Source organism: Miniopterus schreibersii, assembly GCF_964146895.1.
Source record: "Miniopterus schreibersii genome assembly, chromosome: 9".
Taxonomy (NCBI): Eukaryota; Metazoa; Chordata; class Mammalia; order Chiroptera; family Miniopteridae; genus Miniopterus; species Miniopterus schreibersii.
This window is the reverse complement of record NC_138118.1, coordinates 82089050-82107064: the sequence shown is the minus strand read 5'-3', so window position 1 is coordinate 82107064 and position 18015 is coordinate 82089050.

The following is an 18015-nucleotide window of genomic DNA, read 5'->3' as shown; positions in this document are numbered from 1 at the left end:
CTTCCGACAACTCCGCGTCGCCCTTGCGAGAGGCCCGTGCAACGTGCAATTGCATGAAACATGCTGCCTGGAAGCTCCTAAGTGCCCCAATCATCAGCGAGTCTCCGCAGAATAATGCTCCCAGGCCTGGAAATAAATGCGTGTGAGTGGAAAATTACTTATCAGGAAATCTAGTGAGCATTTTACCCCATCAGCCAAATTGTCCCAAAACTTAACAGAAATGAAATGGCGCTCGCTCTGCACATCCCCAGCGCATTCCTTTATTGCGGCAGCTTTCTGAGTCCCATTAAAACCACGGGGTTGGAGCTGCCATGAGCTGCATTTTATCAGCACCAACAAGGGTGCTTTTTTTGCCACACAAATTAGAGCAATTATTTCAACTCAAGCTGTGATCGTTCTGGGGGAAATGATTGCACATATATTATTTTTTAAAAAAAGAGAGAGAAAGGAAGAAAGGAAAGGAAAAATAAATGATCACAGTCGGACCCTGCGACGCGGAGTTGGGTTTTGTTGTGTGTGGTTTTTAATCCAGCTACTTAGGAGTAATTTATTGCCCTGCTACTTCCACCCTTTGCCGGATTCGGAAAGTCTGCCCTTGTCATGTTTACAACGAAAGATGCTCACGTCCCTGCTCTGTACGGAAACTCTAACAACGCCACACACACGTCAGGCAGCATTCAAAAGCTCCTGGTTGTAAATCGAGAAGACATTAAATGAAAATATTTTAAAAAACAGTTCTCTAAGTTTCCATATAGTCCAACAGCATGCATTTAATAAATCCAAGTGGTGCTTCTCCACGCTGCAGAGCCTCCTGCTCTGTGCTGGGTGGGGGCGGGGGGACTGTCCAAAAGAAATGGGTCCCGAGCTTCTTGTAAAAAAAACGCCTCTCCACTCCCCTTCAACACAAGACCAGATTAAAGGAAACAACCAAGACCTGCCGCCTGCATTGAAATATTTGAGTGCAAGACAGAATGTATAATAAATGAAATTCCTTCTTACTTTCATGTCTAGGAGTGAATTTCCGTTTCTTACAGGCCTTGGTAATTAGAAATGATTTTGCCTTCAAAATGGTGAAGTTCATGTTCTCCTCTGTGTTAACGGAATCAAAAAATCCAAATTAAAGTTGAAATGATAATTACATGCATTCAGAAGCCATTTATGCTTCTGCTTTGGATCATATCGCGAATCGAGGCCGAGCCAAACCCAGCAGACAAAGGAAGTAGCGTAAAGACGTCGGTGAAGCAGCAGGGCTGCCGGGGGAGGCCGGGGAGGCGAGGGAGGCGAGGCCCAGCCAGGCGGCAGCCTCCGCCTCCGCCGGGGGCTCGAGTCCTCTCCCTTTGGCTTTAATTCGCAGCAAAAGAGCAGAGAGATGACAGTTGACTCAGGCAAAGCTGGAAGTGAATTCTTGACTCGCCCAAAAGCAGTTCTGGAGGTTTCCTTGCAGTGAACCCACAGTTTTACACATCCAGGGAGAAAAAAACGGAAAAACACATCTGACCTCTGGTGAGATGCGCAGGATGTGTCTGTAAATGTCACGTGGAAGCCATGGGCTCGTGCCGGCTCCCCATCCCGTGTCTCACACGAGCGATTACATCCGAGCGGTGCCGAGTGGCTGTACCTTCATAGTCAGAGGACCGGTTCTGTACGAACGGTGTGACCAGCAGTCCTCGGAAAGGGGACATGCTGCCCGTCAGCCTCCCTGGGAAACAATCCCTACAGGAACGGATGAAAATTTCGTGAATGAACTTCCCCAAGTGCGATTCTGTTAGAATCCGAGTCATCTTTCAGCTTTTAAACCCGCACAGCATGCGGGCGACACTGGATCCCGCTTCCCTGTGGAACAATTCCCTGAGCCTGCTAGAGCTGGAAATCAAGGTCAGACACTAATTTTTTTTAAAAAAAAGTCTTTCAAACTCATATGAGAGCCCCTCGTGTGTGGGAATCGTGGAGGCATCGATGCTAGACATTTCCCTTCTCTCTCTCTCAGCCCTGTTTGCTTCCTTTGATTGGGCATATCGATGTTTTATTTTTGTTTTATTTATCAGAAAAATATGGACTTAATCTCAAGAGCAAAGCACTAAGTATGAGTGACATTCTAATGGGGCCGAAAGATATATCAAGATTGCTAAAGATGCACCTTGTTGGAATCTTTTATATAATAAACTAAACTTAGTTATCTTTTTTTAAAAAGCAAGATACTTGAATTCATTCGTTCAGCCAGCCGGCCGACACCGGGGAGCCGCGTCGGAAGCGGCGAGCGTGTGAAAAGGCAGCTACGAGGCCTCTGCTCGCTGTGGGCGAGTCCACTCGGCCGGCTCGCCCCGGGAGAGGCAGGGCCTCTAAGGGGGACTGACGGTTGGGCTGTTTATTAAAAGACGGCAGAAAGTTGACAGCTTGGGGGAGTCGTTGGAAATGGAGAAATGCATGGCAGAGTTTCAGGGGACCGGGCACGACTGGGAGAGCAGAGAGCCCCAAGTACGGGAAGGCGGGGGCTAAGCACGCGGGCTCTGGGTGCAGCTGGGGGAGCTGGTTTGCGTAGCGAGGCATAGGGGGGCCGTGCGAGGATTCAAGCCGGGGAAGACCCCGTTCTTCAGCCTGCAGTATACACACACCATCGGGTCCATAACCCCAGGGGGGTGTGGAGAGAGAGAAACTAAAACCCCAAGGGCAGGGAGAGGCGCGAGAGGAATCCTGCAATACCGTCAACCATCTGCGGGAAGGGCAGGAACCCAGGCAGCACTCGCCGTTAGCAGGCGGCAGAATTTAGGGAACCTCGGGACCGAATTATTGCGAGGGCGAGAGGAAGGACGTGCTCCAAGAGATTCCGTGTCTGCCTCGAGTAACTGAAAGACTGGAGAGGCCGTAAACGGAGACAGGAAACTCAGCAAGAACAGCGGGCTGGGCGAGAGAGGGAGCCGAGTTTTAGGCAAAAGGAGAGGAACTATTCTGGAAAAAAAAACAAGGCTATTTTAGGAAATAATTTTAAAGGCCGTTTTAGCTGTTTCTAACATAAAATGTCTTACTAGAAGTAAAACGCAGGAGGTACCCAGAGAATAAAATCAGATGTCGCCTGAAGACCTAGACCTCATTGGTTAGCCTTTATGTTAACATATAAGTACCAAGGACTTCAATGTATAAATCTAATTTCTATTCCTAGAAGTTAAGTGCCTTCTTACAAATGTTTACTTGACTATTTTTCATACAGATTTTTTTCTAAGTAGGCTTCCTCTCACCCATGACTAATTTGGGGGGAAATAATATTTGAACATATTAATAATTAAGAGCCCTGTAGGGTTGTCTTTTCAAAGGAAGGAATTGAATTAATGAGGTTCTAACATGTTTGATAAACACCCATGAGTGTCCTGCTTTCAATGACCTCGTTCTAATAAGTGTCGCCTTATGTGGACTCTCCACTCGGTTTTCTATCATTTCCATAACCGAGCTTTACGAGAGAATAAACTTTCATCTTTCGACTTCCCACGCAGTTGTGCACGGAGCTCGTTGGCGGGGCTCCTTCAGCAGACTGCCCTTGGCCGCCTCTGTCCTCAGGCAATAAGGCCAGTAAGGCAGCTGGGGACGCGATGGCCGGATAATCTTGGCGTCAGCGGGAGGGACGGCTCCCCGCACGCGAGACGGTGGCCAAACCAGGGACAGCAGGCGCGACGGAGGACACGGCGGCTGCAGGGCTCCAGGGCTCGTCCGGGAGCTGGCCCTCCCGGAGCTGGAAGTCACGCCCCAGCCTGAAGCCCCAGCCCCGGCCCCGAGGAAGGGCCCCGCGGTGGCCGAGGCTTCTCGTCACAAAAGGCCAGCTGTGTGGGTTTTAACCAGGACCCGCTGAACGGAGGAACCGTGGCTTACTGTTACCTTCCCTTTCATTTTCTATCGTTAGTGAGGACACTCCAAGCGGTAGGTGATGGAAGACAAGATGCGCTGTCTAAGAAGCTGCCCGCGGCTACCAGGGCACCGTGCCCTCGCTTGGTGGCTCCCGTCCGTCAGCCCCGGCGCCGCCTGGGCTCGTGGGCAAACCCTCGCCCTCGGTGCGCGGGCCCCGCAGGTGACGCGGAGATAGACGCTGAGGTGTGGAGTCCACTGCGTGAGCGGCGGGCTCCCGAAGTCCCTGGAGTTTGTTAGAAACACAAACTCAAGCCACTGAGCCGGGATCTCTAGGGACAGAGGCCTGGAAACGGAGCCGCAGGCAGCTCTCCAGGGAGTTCCTACACCCATGCGACGATGGGAACACTGCTCAACGCGGCCGCCACTGGGCCCCCGGTGGCAGGCAACCCTCTCCGCAGTCCTGCGTCTTGTCCCTGGTCTACCCCATGTCAACAAACACAAGTGGGTAATGTTTCAACCGGGGACCGCAGTCCTGGGTGTGGCCACCTGCCCCGATGTGTAAAGCTGAGCGGCCTGCTGTCCCCCTGGGCCTGAAGCTCTCCGCGAGGCCAGATGGACAAGACCCGGGCGCTTCCGTGTCCCCGCCGACTCCCCGCTTAGCGCTGGCGCATCCAGTGTCGGTGCCGACGCTCCGGACTGTTTTCTGTGGAAACAGTAAACTCGCTGACCACCCACAGAGGCTTTCAGGCCACTCGTGTGGTCGGGGTGCTTCTGTTTGGGCTTCTTCTCCGGCCCAACCTCAACGCAAACAGCCCCCGTCATGCTCTGTCGCCGCCAGGGAGCAGGTCCCACAGGTCCCTTGGACGACGCATCGCTCTCCTCCCCCTCGCCGAAGCCCGTCTAACACGGCCCCGCCCCCCAGCCCGGCCTCCCCTCGGAGGCTGCCTCGCGAGTCCCAGCCTTCTCCAGGGAGCCAGCTGTGCCTGGGCGCTGACCGCAGACCTGGCCGCGCCGGAAGCTTTCAGGCCCTGAATAATCCTACCTTCGTGCTTCCCCGCTGGCCCTCGCTGGCCTGCCGCCCTGAACACCCCAGGGACACCCTCCGGCTGCCTCTCAAAAGCCTCAGGTGTGGCCGCTCTGAGGTCACCTCCAGGTTCACCTGCGAGTGATGGGGGGAAGCTCGGGGCCCACAGATGGGGCAGGAGAGGGGCTTCTGACCAAGCCAGGCTATAGCTCTTAACCCCCATTTCTCCCTGCGGGAAATAATAGTCCGTGAGTCCTAAGACACCATCTGAAGCTGCCTCATGCACCAATGTCCCGCCCCGCTCTGTCTCTGCGCAAGTTCTATATTTATTGCCTTATCGAATGATGAAGAGGCCGAGAGGCAGCAGAACCCAACTCGCCAAGCTCGGAACCTGTTTACCTTTTTCCTGGAACATCGAAGAGGACGATCTCTGTGACGTTGTATGAAATCCGCCTGCTTTTCAGAACTCGAGACGTCAAAGGCATTACCTGTACCCAGAAGCTAAAAGGAAAGAACTAGGCTCTTTCTTCCTTGAAAATTAAGGTTGAAACCATTTCCACTGTGCCCACCTGCGACTCGCCCTCCCTCTGGAGATTAATAAGCATAAGAACTCATCTTTTCGAGTTTGAACGTCATAACCGCCTGCACAAGGGGGGACAAAATTCGAAACAATCAGGAAGAAACATACTTATTTAATGAGACATAGATGCTGAAAATATTTGCTGCCTCACACACTTTGTAGCTGTTGAGATGTGCTCCTTGGAGGGAAATCTCAAACGAAGAAATGTATTTATTGCCCAATCTGCACAGTTCTAAGTATTTTTATTATTAACTATTCCCTGCTCATTTACTGTTTTTCAGAAAATGCTAATTTCCTTTTTTTGCAGATGGTCTATTATGATTATATTTACCTAAATATAGATGAAACTTCCCAAGAAGATCTAAAAAAGGGCGCAGAATAATTCAGCATTTCTTAGTAAAACAATACAAGTAGCGGATTTCTTTTGGGTAAGCAAACATTCATGTCAAAAATCTTCTTGCGTATTAGAGAAGTGAAAATAGCCTTTTGTGACTGACTCTACTACTCGGGAGTCCCCAGATAGCTTGAAAGCGAAAAGCATGTTGAAATAAATTTGGCGCCGGGCCTCACGTGCTGTACGTATCCCGTGAGCCTTGGATGAGTGAGTGAGCGCATCCGTGGAAATGTTGAATCAAAAGTTCCCTCGTTTGCACTGACAATGGGAGGCTGCCCAGCAGTGTGATGATGCTAATTTGATTCAGCTTTTCCCCAGTCTGGTCCGAGACTTGCTTTCTGACTCACTGGCTGTTCAGCTCATTATCAGGGCTGGTAAATCAGGTCTAAGTGCCAATCAGAGCACAACCTCTTTGTGCAGAAGGTTGAAACCGTTATAAAACGTGCCCTTGGGCCGCCACCACTCTGACCGGGTTTGGGGGAGCTGGATCACTGAGCTCTGATTGAGATGAGGACCCGGGAAGGGGGGCAATGAGCAAAAGAGGTTCATAGATAAGACAACTTCCCCACAAAATCGTATTATCTTTTCTGCCCCCCTTTTATCTTTTAATATTTTAATCACTGTCTCATCAAAGCCAAGAACTCGTTTACAAGGAGTATTACCCCCAAATGGAATGAATTTGGGGCGCAATGTCAAGGGTCCCTGCTCAAGAATGCGTTGACGGTGGTAACTGTAGGCATGAGGAGAGAACAGGAAGATCGCTTCTGTCACTAAGAGTCCCCTCACCCAGGAGCAGATTAAGTGAAGCAAATAATAATAATAATAATAATAATAATAATAATAATAATAATAATAATAATAATTAGAAGCATTACTTGGCCCTGGGTAGAAAACGTAACCAGGAATTTGCTTCGATCACCTGCCGCTGGTGTACGTTAGGGGCGCTGAGCACGGACCACGTGACTTTGTCGTCTCCGGTATAGAGACCCTGACAATGCACACAAGAGAGGGCGTGAGCATCACAGGGACACCCGAGACGGCGCCACGGGGACAGGGGAGGACCTGCGCCAGCAGCGTGGGACGGGCGCCCGGGAGGAGCAGGGGCAGGGTGTGGGGAAGGGGCGCGGCTGGGGCCACACGCTCAGGATCTGCCTGTGTTGTGCTAACCTGAGCTCAGAGGCTATTTTCAGGCAAAGGGCGAGTATTGGGGCTTTACAAGGAGAAAAGGCGTGTTCATATTTGCATTTTTGAAAATTTTAGTTAGACTTGGGCTTGATAATTAATTGTAACGGAGTAAGAATGGAGATAAAAGGCCTTTTAAGGGCCCGTTAAGAGATTCATGCAAGAGATGATCCGCTGAAACACAGAAGGGCTGGGTGGGGATGGCGCAAGAGGCACAGTTGGCTAAACCGGATTCCCACTCAGAGGACGAAGTCAGGGGACACAGGAGTAAAAGCTGACGTTCATCCCCAGCTCGTAACAAAGCGGCGACTGCGGAACTGCGCCAAGCGCCTTGTTCCCTGAACGCGATGAGCTGAGGAAGCCGATTGCAGCTTCATCACAAAGGACTTTGGAAGAATCTTTGGAGGGACCGGCTGTCATCTCAGAGGTCTCCTCAGTCGTGGGGACTGGGAAGTGAGAAAGAATATATTCAGACTCCAGTCAATAGGGACCACCTGCTGGCTTAAGGCAAATCCATACTAATCTTAGCACCACCGTTAGGAGAAACTTCTTAATAGTTTGGAGTCAGAAAATTATACTTGACTACTTTGGTTGGCCCAAGTATTCAAATTGTCTTAACTTTCATAAAGGGACAAAAACAAACAAATAACTACCAAATAGATCTTTTAATGTTTGTAATACTTCAATGGCTTTGTTGCTACGTGTTTTATTTTTTTTTAATTGGTGCACGCAATACAACCCATTGGAGATAGCTCACAGAAACACGTCACGTAAGATGCATAAATTCTAAGTAAACACTGCGTATAGTATTATGGAAAAAATATATATATTTGCAATGACCCCGAAAATCTGTTACGAATGGATTAAAATTAAGGAATCTATTCCTATAGTTTAAACGCTCAACGAAGCAGCCACAGACACGGCACACAGTAAACCAATGGAACGGGCGGGAAGGCCAGCTCTTGGGATGCCAGACGCAGGCACATAAGATTTCATTCAGAATGAAACCTGCCAAGTCCACGGCAGAGACGGACCTTTCTCAGAAGACTTCTGCCGGCTTCGCCCTCACATCGCCCCCACCCCTTCAGCCCGTGCAACCAAGTGTCCCCTCAGAGCTTTAGGACCAGTTTTCCCACCGTCAGCCTCCCTCCGCAGGACCGCTTTTCCCGGACAGGGGAGTTCGCGGGGCTGGCAGCGGCTCTCAGTCACCACTGTCATTCCCAGGTGGCTCCGAGGCCCTGGCTCAAGTAGCCTTGGCACTCGGCAGTGACAAATGAGTGGGCCCTGGGTGGTGACCCGTCAGACAGTGAAAAGAGAAGCACTGTGACGTACAGACCTGGAGCACAGGGCTTCACGCTCATACACGGCCTGTCTGGCCCATAAGTGCGAGATCAGTCCCGCTTCCAGGGGCTCGGAAAATCCTTCCACATCCCAGCCACTGGTCGGATGTGCCCGGCCACCTCCAGCGATGCCCTCTGCTGGGCGGGCAGTGCCCACAGTGCGGAGCAGCCTTTCAAAAGACAGTGGAGCCGGTCCTTCCGTTCGATTTTGTATTAAAATCAGATCCTACTTTGTAATGGGAAGCGGGCGAAGTAGCTGATTTTCAGCACTTCAGTGGAAAGTTTGCCAGCCCAGATCAACGCCTCCAGCCTCAGAAGATGGTCCCGTTGGCCCAGAAATAAGTCCCGGGAATTGTGCAGAGGACCGAAGCCCTGCTCCTGCCACAGCTGGTCACAGAGGCGAGTGGAAAAATCAGGCCTTTACCTGGAGCGAATGCTAATGAAGAGGCCGAATCCACGACCGTGTCCCTGAATATTACCGTGACTTACAACTCATTAGCTCGTGCGCGTGTACACGTTAATCTTTTTTTAAAAAAAATATGTTTTTATTGATTTCAAAGAGAGGAAGGGAGAGGGAGAGAGAGAAACATCAATGATGAGAGTCATGGATCGGCTGCCTCCTGCTCGCCCCCTGCTGGGGATCAAACCCTCAACCCGGGCATGTGCCCTGACCGGGAATCCAACCGTGACCTCTTGGTTCATAGGTCGATGCTCAACCACTGAGCCACGCTGGCCAAGCACGTTAGTCTTCGTTGACATTACATTTCAATTTCTGAGTCTTCAAAATGTTTGAAACTAAAGATAATTTTTTTAAAAAAACACATTCCTTATATTTTCCTAATCAAATATTTAAGTGGCACAAGGTAGGGATTTGTTGCAGTTCTTTCCGCCCAAATGCACGCTAGGAAAGTTAGAAAGCCATCCGCATGTCCTCATGGTCCTCTCCGCACGGTCCCAGGAGAAAGCGGACGCCTTTCAGAGACCCCAGCCCTGGGCTCCTGTGTGCGGCACGGCGCCCGGTGGGTCATAAACACGTTACTAATGTCTGACGCACATACATGTGATGCACGCCACCCGCGCGAGATCGAAATGTCAGCCATGAAGCGCAAGGGTCCAGCCTGAGGCACCCGGGCTCACGTCTCCACCTGCCGCCTTGGGGACACGACCTTGGGGAGCACAGCAGCGCCCTGGCCACCAGGTTCATGGGGAGTGTTTGAAAGAGATAATAAATGAAAAGCAAACTGCCTGGCAAAAGTGAGGAGTGTCTTAGTAAGTATTAGCGAGAAGTGCCATCATAATTCTTTATTATTTTACTGCGATTATGTTAGTTATTACCTCATATTACACCATTGGTACTTTATCCCTGTATTGCCCATCGCCACCCAGAAGGACACCCATTGCCACCCGTCTGCATAAACGCAACTAGGAACCACGCTCTAAACAGGGGCCTCAGTTCATAGAGCTCCGCCCGTTGGGAATTACTGTAGATAAAACACACAACGACCGCAAGCGCCTCGACGGCGTTGACTTACGCAACTCACCCGTGTAACGGGGCCCCCTGGCCGCTGCATCAGGCCCACGGCCCAGAGGCGGACGCAGCGAGGCTGCCAGCTTACCCCTCGGCCTCGAACCCGCTCCCGTCCGCGCCGCGCCGCGTGCCCAAGGCCAGGACTCTGCAACCACATTTCTGTTTTGCTCGCTGGCATTTGGCGAGGCTCCGCGACAGGCGCTGGGGGCCCTGGGAGGCTCGGGAAGGGGACCAGGACGCTCTGGCCTGTTTCCTCCCTGCTCCAACTTTGCCTCGTTTACCTGCAGCGCTTCTCCAGCGCGGTGTCTTCCCCCAGGCGAGGCCTGTGCTGCCAGCAGCAGCGGATCACAATTGGCCATGTTTCCAACAGTCCCGAACGAGCTTCATTGAGTGTCAGCTCCTCCCTGGCCCCTGGAGAGCTCTGGTCCCGGCTGCAAAGGACCAACCTCGAGTTCCTGAGGCCTCGGGGCCAGGCAAGCAGCTCCCCCTCCAGAGGCCCGGGCCCGGCTCCGGCTGGCTGGGCCGCTCCTCCCCGCTTCAGAATCTTAATTATCACCACCTTTTCCCTCTTTCCCCCAGTCCCTGTAGGTGTAACTGTGAAACACCTTAACGTTAATCTTGCTTCAGTCTCCAGTATGCAATTAAAATTCCTTATCATCAATTTTGTCCCTTAGAATAACTTGCGTAGTTTTTTTCTTCTTCTGACTAGATCCTAAGTGGTGGAATGGGTAAAAATGTGTGGATTCTCTGAGTCTTTTTTTCTTTATTTGAGAGAGAGAGAGGGAGAGGGAGAGAGAAACTTCGATGTAATAGAGAAGCACCAATTGGTTGCTTCCCTGGTCTCCCCAGCCGGGGATGGAAACCACAACCTAGGTAAGTTCTTTGACTGGGAATCAGACCCCCAACCTTTTTGGTGTTTGGGGTGAGGCTCCAACCCACTGAGCCACCCGGCCGGGGCCCGTAAGTCTTTTAACACAAGTTTGCCACGTGTTTGGATTTGCCGCCGACAGCCAGCCCCCGGCCTCTCCACAGGCCACCAGCCTGGACTCACCCTCGCCAGAGGCCCGATGTGGCCACAGGGTGCGTCCTGCTGTGCACTTGTCTGACCTCTAGGTTAAAGAATGTTTCTTAAAATTATTGATCATTTGTTTTGTTTTCTTACCAAAAATATTTTCGTGTCACTTAACTCTTGTTTTTTCCTATTTCCCTACCTTTTATTTTGGATCTCTTCGAATTCTTAAATTGAATCTTTGTCTCTCAAAGTATTTGTTAGTACCCTGATTTCTCTTTTTCTTAAGTTGCCCTGAGGCTTTCAGCTCCACCACATCATTGCAAAATAGCTTTCATCTAAAAAAATGTGTTAAGTACCTATTCTGTGCCAGATATGGGGGTTCTTAGCACTAGAAACAGAAGCAGTAAAGGAAGAGCTAATGAGCCAATGCACACGCCAAACATGTATACAGCTCACGTTGTCACAGCAGATGTTAGACAGATGATAGATGATAGATAGATTAGATAGATAGATAGATAGATAGATAGATAGATAGATAGATAGATGATAGATGAGATAGATAGATGATAGATGATAGATAGATAGATAGATAGATAGATAGATAGATAGATAGATGAGATAGATAGATGATAGATGATAGATAGATAGACAGACGATAGAGTTCTGATCAAATACACCCATATGACTACTTATTGAGCAACAGGGCCTGCGAGGTGATACTTTGCAGAAGCTCATCGGGGGAGGCCGTCTGCAGAGGTGACTCTGAGCCGAGATCTAAGGGAATGAGTGAGGCAGGTGGGTCCACTCAGTGAGCAGGTTCTGTAAGCCTGTTGCCCCTGGTGGGGGAGTCACAGGGGAATGGACTGGAGGAAAACCACATGTTCAGGTGCCAGTTATTGAGAATCTCCTATTTATGGGTTAGGTGGTAATTTCAAGATGCTAAAAAAGGGAGAGAAAGAGAAGAGGGAGAATGAATTACAGAAAAGAAAAGCTCCTTCCTTTTCCTCCCGAAAAATTCAGCCCAAAATCCTATAGGCTGCCTAGGGCTGATCAGGGAGGTGTCCACAGAGCAGTGGGGTTTAGGGAGGTACAGTGGCCCAGGAGGGGGCTCGGCGTGACACGAAGGGGGCATATCCATGGGTGGGTGTTATGCGTTGAATGTTTGTGACCCCCGAATTCATGTGTTGGACCCCAGATTCCAGTATGCCTGTATTTTTAGAGTTATGACCTCTAAGGTGATAAGGGTGGGGCCCTGGTCCAATATAGATAGTGCCCTTATAAGATGGCTTGTCAACCTTGTCAAGGTGACAAAGTCAAGAACAAAACGTAGAACCATTCCAGGTTCGAGCAGACGGAAGAGACAGAACAGTTCATTGCAGCGTGTGATTCTGAACTTGACCCTTCTGTGGTAAAGGATATTCGAGGGACAGTCGGTGAAACCTGGTTGGGGTCTGGGATCAGATGGATTCATCGTATCATGAGTTTAGTTTGTTGTTTGTGGTTCTGCAGGGGGAAATCTTTGCTCTTGGGAAACATGCACTAGAGTGTTCAGAAATCACGGGCTTCAGTCCGTGACGCGCTCTCAAATGATTCAGGAAAAAAGGCTACTTGTCCTGTACTTGAAACTTTCTGGCAAATTTTAAATTGTCTCAAAGTAAACATTTTTTTAAAAAAAAAGGAAATGGAAAGAATGAGAGGAAATAGAAAAGGCAGAGACAAACCATTCGCTCAAGATATGTTTTTATAAAACAGTAGCCAAAAATAGCAGACAAAAAGAACCATAGCTGGAGGGAAATGCGGAATCAGGGGAAGAGTCTTTGAAGGTGGATCTTGGGTATATCCCATGTGTTATTAAGCTATTTGGGGGTGACACAGCAGAGAATAAAAAATTATCCCTGAGTAAAGGGCAGAGTTGTATCACAAGGATGGAATTCGGGCACAAGAGCAGGAATTGACATTATCTAAGAGCATAGAAATGAATCTACTGAAAGAAAAAGACAGAAAAGCATAGTGCGGATGCAGGAAAGCTTGTAGGTTCAACCATGGGACTCGGGGAGCACAGGGAGGCTCTGCGTTCTGCTCTCTCAGTGGGGAGTCAACTTGCCAGGCGAGGAAGAAAGGACAGGAGCTGGTGAAGGTGCGGATTATGAACCATAAGCTGGGTAAGGAGAGACATAAGGAGCTCATCAGGATGGTGGGCCACGAACAGGCGACTGGGTTAATGGACTGGAGGCTTCGATGGGATCGAGTACTGGGGGGAATGGGCCGGAGAACAGGCAGGAAATCTAGGGATGAGTAATCAGAGAGCGGGGCGTGTGAACGCAGGACACTGGTCCTAACCAGCTGTGTTTCATAATAACATCAGAAGCAATTTAGGTCAATTATCTTAGGACTGGAGATTGATCGGGGTCACGGATGATGTGGGTAGGTAAGAATGAAAACATAGTTGTAGATCTGTGAAGATAGTGATTCTTGGGAACATAATTCAGGAAGACGCCTGAATTTCGGGGAGTGGTGGTGGTGAACTATTCTGTATGATGGAGACATAATATTATGACTGGGTGTTGGTTCAATGTGTGTGCATTTGTGAAAGTTCATGAATCGTAGTGAAGACTGCAGGTTTTTGTATATATAAGCTGTACACCATACATTTATTTTTAAAAGCAACACATACTTTAAAAGGTTGGGAGCTGATTGCTTACTGGGCCGTTCTTTAATTCCATTAAGTTAAATCTCCCCGTTTTAGAGACTGTAGTATTGACCGCCCGGTTCTTATTTTCAGTCTTTGTCTCCAAGATGATCTTGATGGGGCTTCAACACAGAAACTGCCCTGCAAGTTCTCAGGACTTTATTTGTCGTCCTAACAGCTGGTTTTTCCTACAGTTTCATGAACTCTGGGGGTAAGAGTTCTAAATTTAATTGAGAAAAATAATGATCCTTACGAGTAGCTCTTACAGTTATTTTTGGTGATATTTGTTCATTTCAATAGATGCTTTTGTCATTAAAAATCCTATGGGTTTTCTTCGACATGAATAACTGCCTTCCATACCTAGTTTTGTACCACAGATAAGTACTCGGGGAAGGAAAACCTCAGCTTTAACTGCTGCATAATTTTGAAGCAAAAAGAAACTTCCCAGAGGTAGTCAATTCAGTTCCATCACCCTCAGCTTTTCTCGCTTCATGGCCTCGCTGTAGATTTTTCAGTAAGGAATGGACACGTAATATTCATGTCAACTTTCTTTGCTAATGAAGAAATTAATAGACATAACTTATAACCTAATCACGAGCCCATTTTAATCTCTCCCAAGAGAAAAAAAATGGGTGTAAGTGTTGGTGAGTTGTGTAGAGGACATCTAAGCAGATTTTTATATTAACTTTTATGGAAAAGGTGAAGCTTCCGCTGCCATTTTCAGAGGTCGCCTCTGGGCCAGACATTAGAGTTTTAAAATAACATAACATGACCTCATGAATAATTTGAGTTCTAACTGGGTGAACTTCAATTAGAAAGTTATGGAGTTCCATGGAGTATAAGCTAGACCCAGGTGATTTACATTTCAGCCATGAATGAAAGGCAAAGATAAAGGGAGAGAGGCTCTGGAAGGTTAAAACGAGCAGGAGCCATATAGTGGGCAGGGAGAGTCCGTAGAGGCCTCCTGGCTTGGCAAGGTGCTTGACCGCTTCCAATGACCAACATGTTTTCCTAACAAGTTCTGGGAGTAGCCTTCTACCCATTCTGAAAGTCAAGATATTTTTCAAAGCCCACTTTGGAAAAGACTTGGGGTTTTTTCTGTGTTTCCTGTTCCCACTTCCCTTCCTTTCCTCCTCTTTACCTGCTTTGCAGCTTCGAGCTTCTCCAAAGATGCTGTTGAGAACCGAGTGGGATGCGCCCCTGGAGCATGGATGGAAAGGCTTGTGCAGCTCCCCTGCCCCCCACCCCCAGGTGCCTGGGGAGAGGTGAAGAAATGCAGTGATGCCCCTGGATCCCTAGGGATGATCTTCTAATTCCTTCATTTTAAAGTTTATTTCTAAAAAAAATGCCTAATTTTGTGTCTTCCAATTATTCAGAAAAGTTTACCTTGGGCCCTTAAGCCCCAATTTAGAACAGATTATGAGAGTGCAGTGTGGAAAGTGGTTCTGTGATGAGATTTTTGGGATGAAGGTGTATCCTCCTCAAGTTCAAGGCCCTCTTAGGACAAAAAGGGGGTGATGCTGTTGGTAATCACAGAACTGGAGGAGCCCCACCCCCAGTTCAGCTCTTGGTGGACTAATGGCTCTGAAAGCTGTGCACCAGCTGCAGACACCGTAAGGGAGCAGTGTTTGAAAGACAAATTCAAACTAGTTTTTTTGGTATTTCATGTGTGTGTTTTTAAAAATATATCTTAATTGATTTCAGAGAGAGGAAGGGAGAGAGAGAAAGAGAGAGAAACATCAGTGATGAGTCATTGACCGGCTGCCTCCTGCAGGCCCCCACCCAGGGATGGAGCCTGAAACCCGGGCCTGTGCCCCACCCAGGAGTCCAGCTGCGATCTCCTGGATCCTAGGTCGACACTCAACCGCTGAGCCACGCCCAGCTGGGCAAACTAGTATTTATATACAAAAACAGAAAAGAAAATAATAAAATGCAGTAAGATACCAAAGTAAGGCAATGGAATGAACTCAGATTTAATTATGCCTGAGGAAGGAGCAGGTCCGAGTCAGCATTCGTATCATAAATTGCAGGAGCAAAATAGCCGCAATGATAAAGATATTTAAATTTTAAAACAGAAAGAAAAACGACCAAAAGTTAACTCGGAGAGCAAGAAAGCAATATTTAAAACGAGATTGTAGGATTTTATTTCTGGAGCGGTCTTTCATAACTAGTTTTTTAAAGAAGAGGCCTGCTGTCACTTTTATAGAAGCGGGCGTCGGCCATCACCTTGGGGAAGGAGGAGCAGGCAGGACGCGTCCCCCCCACGCGGGGAAGCAGGCAACCTGTCCTCCCGAACAAGTCACCGCCCGTCTGGGAGGAGAGTGCGGTGTCTACGAGGATTCGTTTAAAATAATGCAGGCGGTCTCAGAACTGTGCTGTTTGATATACTGGGTATATTTACTTTTTAATTAAATTTTCTTATCACTTCAAACTCTTAATGGAGAGACAGTCTGTCTTAAAGGAAGCAAATGTTCTAAAGGAGATCATGCAAAATTGTTTACCAGCACTATTTACAGCCCTGGAGATGATAGAACAGATGGTATTTAAGATAAAAGTTTTGGTCGACATCGGCAAAACTGAAAATAAAATACCAGGCACTCTTCATAAGAAGAACTTGACTCCTTTTCGAGTTCTCCCTCCCTCCCTGCTTCCTTCTCTCTCTCTCTCTTCCTGCTTTAAGGTTGTAACTTTCTATTTTAAGCGTCTGATGGTTTATCTGTACCATAAACGCCTTTCTCACACGTTCCTTTTCACATTTTAAACTTATTTTTATTAATTTTTTTGCAGGGAGAGCCATCAAGTTCCATTAAAAGCAGTTAAAGTGCTTTGCTAAATGAACTCAGAACTCCCCTTGCTTAAAACGGAGGCCCTTCTGTTTTGCTCCGAAACGGTTAGCACGTTTCTTATTTTATTTTTTATCTGTTTAATGGAATGTATTGGGGTGGCACTGGTTCATGAGATTATACAGCTTTCAAGTGCACGATTCTATGAGACATGATCTGTGTGCTGCACTGTGCCCACCACCCCAAGTCAAGCCTCCTGTCACCGTATGTTCGGGCCCCTTCCCTCTGGTAACCACAGTAGTGCTGTCTGACCCCTTTGCTTCACATTGGAAACTCTTCCAGCAGCAGGTAACCTTGAACTCAGCCCACGTTCATGACACATTAATCACATATTTACATTGAACCCTCTCATGAAGCCAAAGCCTGTGGTAAACACTGAGCACATCCAGGTAGGCATTGAAGGCCGGCGAGGACTCGCCTCTGGGGCCTAGAGGGGAGTTTTATTTTCCGGGTAATGTTCGGCATGGAGTAGACGGATTAACCTGGGTCTGCATCTACATTCTGAGCACATTGCCCATGAGACTTGCTCATTCGGGGGGATGACATACTTCAGGATCATTTGTTCGACCCAGAAGGGAATAGCTGCTTGTTGGCCTAGACACGAACAGATGTGAAACCCCACGACTTTCTCCAGATGTTCTCTTCTGCCGCCACCCACGGTGAGAAATCAGGGCGGCTTCGGGAAACAAATACGACTGCTTCAAAGACATTGTGGCTTTGTTTTCTGATCTTGTGAGGCACCTCCCCGGCCGGCGGTACACAGAGGTTTAAAAATCCAACCGCTCTGTTAAGGTTATTTTTTTTTTTCCTGGTCAGGGGAGAAATTAGCCAACGACAAATGTTTATAAGTAAAACGAAAATGCATTTTACTGCATTTGGTTTCCTGGCCACATTGTTAAGACTGAGTCATGTTTCCAAACAGGATTGAAGATTCGAGGTGTTGATAGAAACGGGGGGTGGGATGAAATATCTGGTTCTCTGCTTAGAGAGCAGGTAACTTTGATTCTGTTAAAGACATTTAGCATCGCTGACTAATGGTTGGACTTCCTAAGGACAGAGTCTTTGACGTGATGGCTCCTGCTCCTGAATTCTCGCTGAGGAACAGAACAGACGCCTCGGAGCTTCTCCAGGGCGGAGGTACAGCTAGACTTGCTCCAAATTCTAAAACTTGCTGTGTACGTTTTGTCCCTAAAACAACCTCCCGTGTTCCTGGGGAGCATTGAAGCAGCATCGTGTCCGGCCAAAGAAAAGCAAATAAAACTAACCAAGACTACATGGTATTTAAAACCCCTCCCTCCCCCCTGCCCCCCCCCCGTCCCAAAATACACTCGAGGCGGAGGCAGTGGGGCGTGTGGATTTTAAAAATAAATAAAAGTAAACGTCGTGCGGGGGGATCTCCGCTCCAGGGGCTCCCTCGGTGCGTGACTCTGCGGCCTGCGGGGCGCGGGCGCCGCTGGGCTCCAGTGGGCGCGGGTGGTAACTGGTTAAGCGCGTGCCCTCGACGGCTGGGTTCAACCCGAGCCCCGCTCCCGGCCCCAGCCACCCCCACCCACCCCCAACGTGCTCCAAGGCCCCCTCCCCGCCCGAGC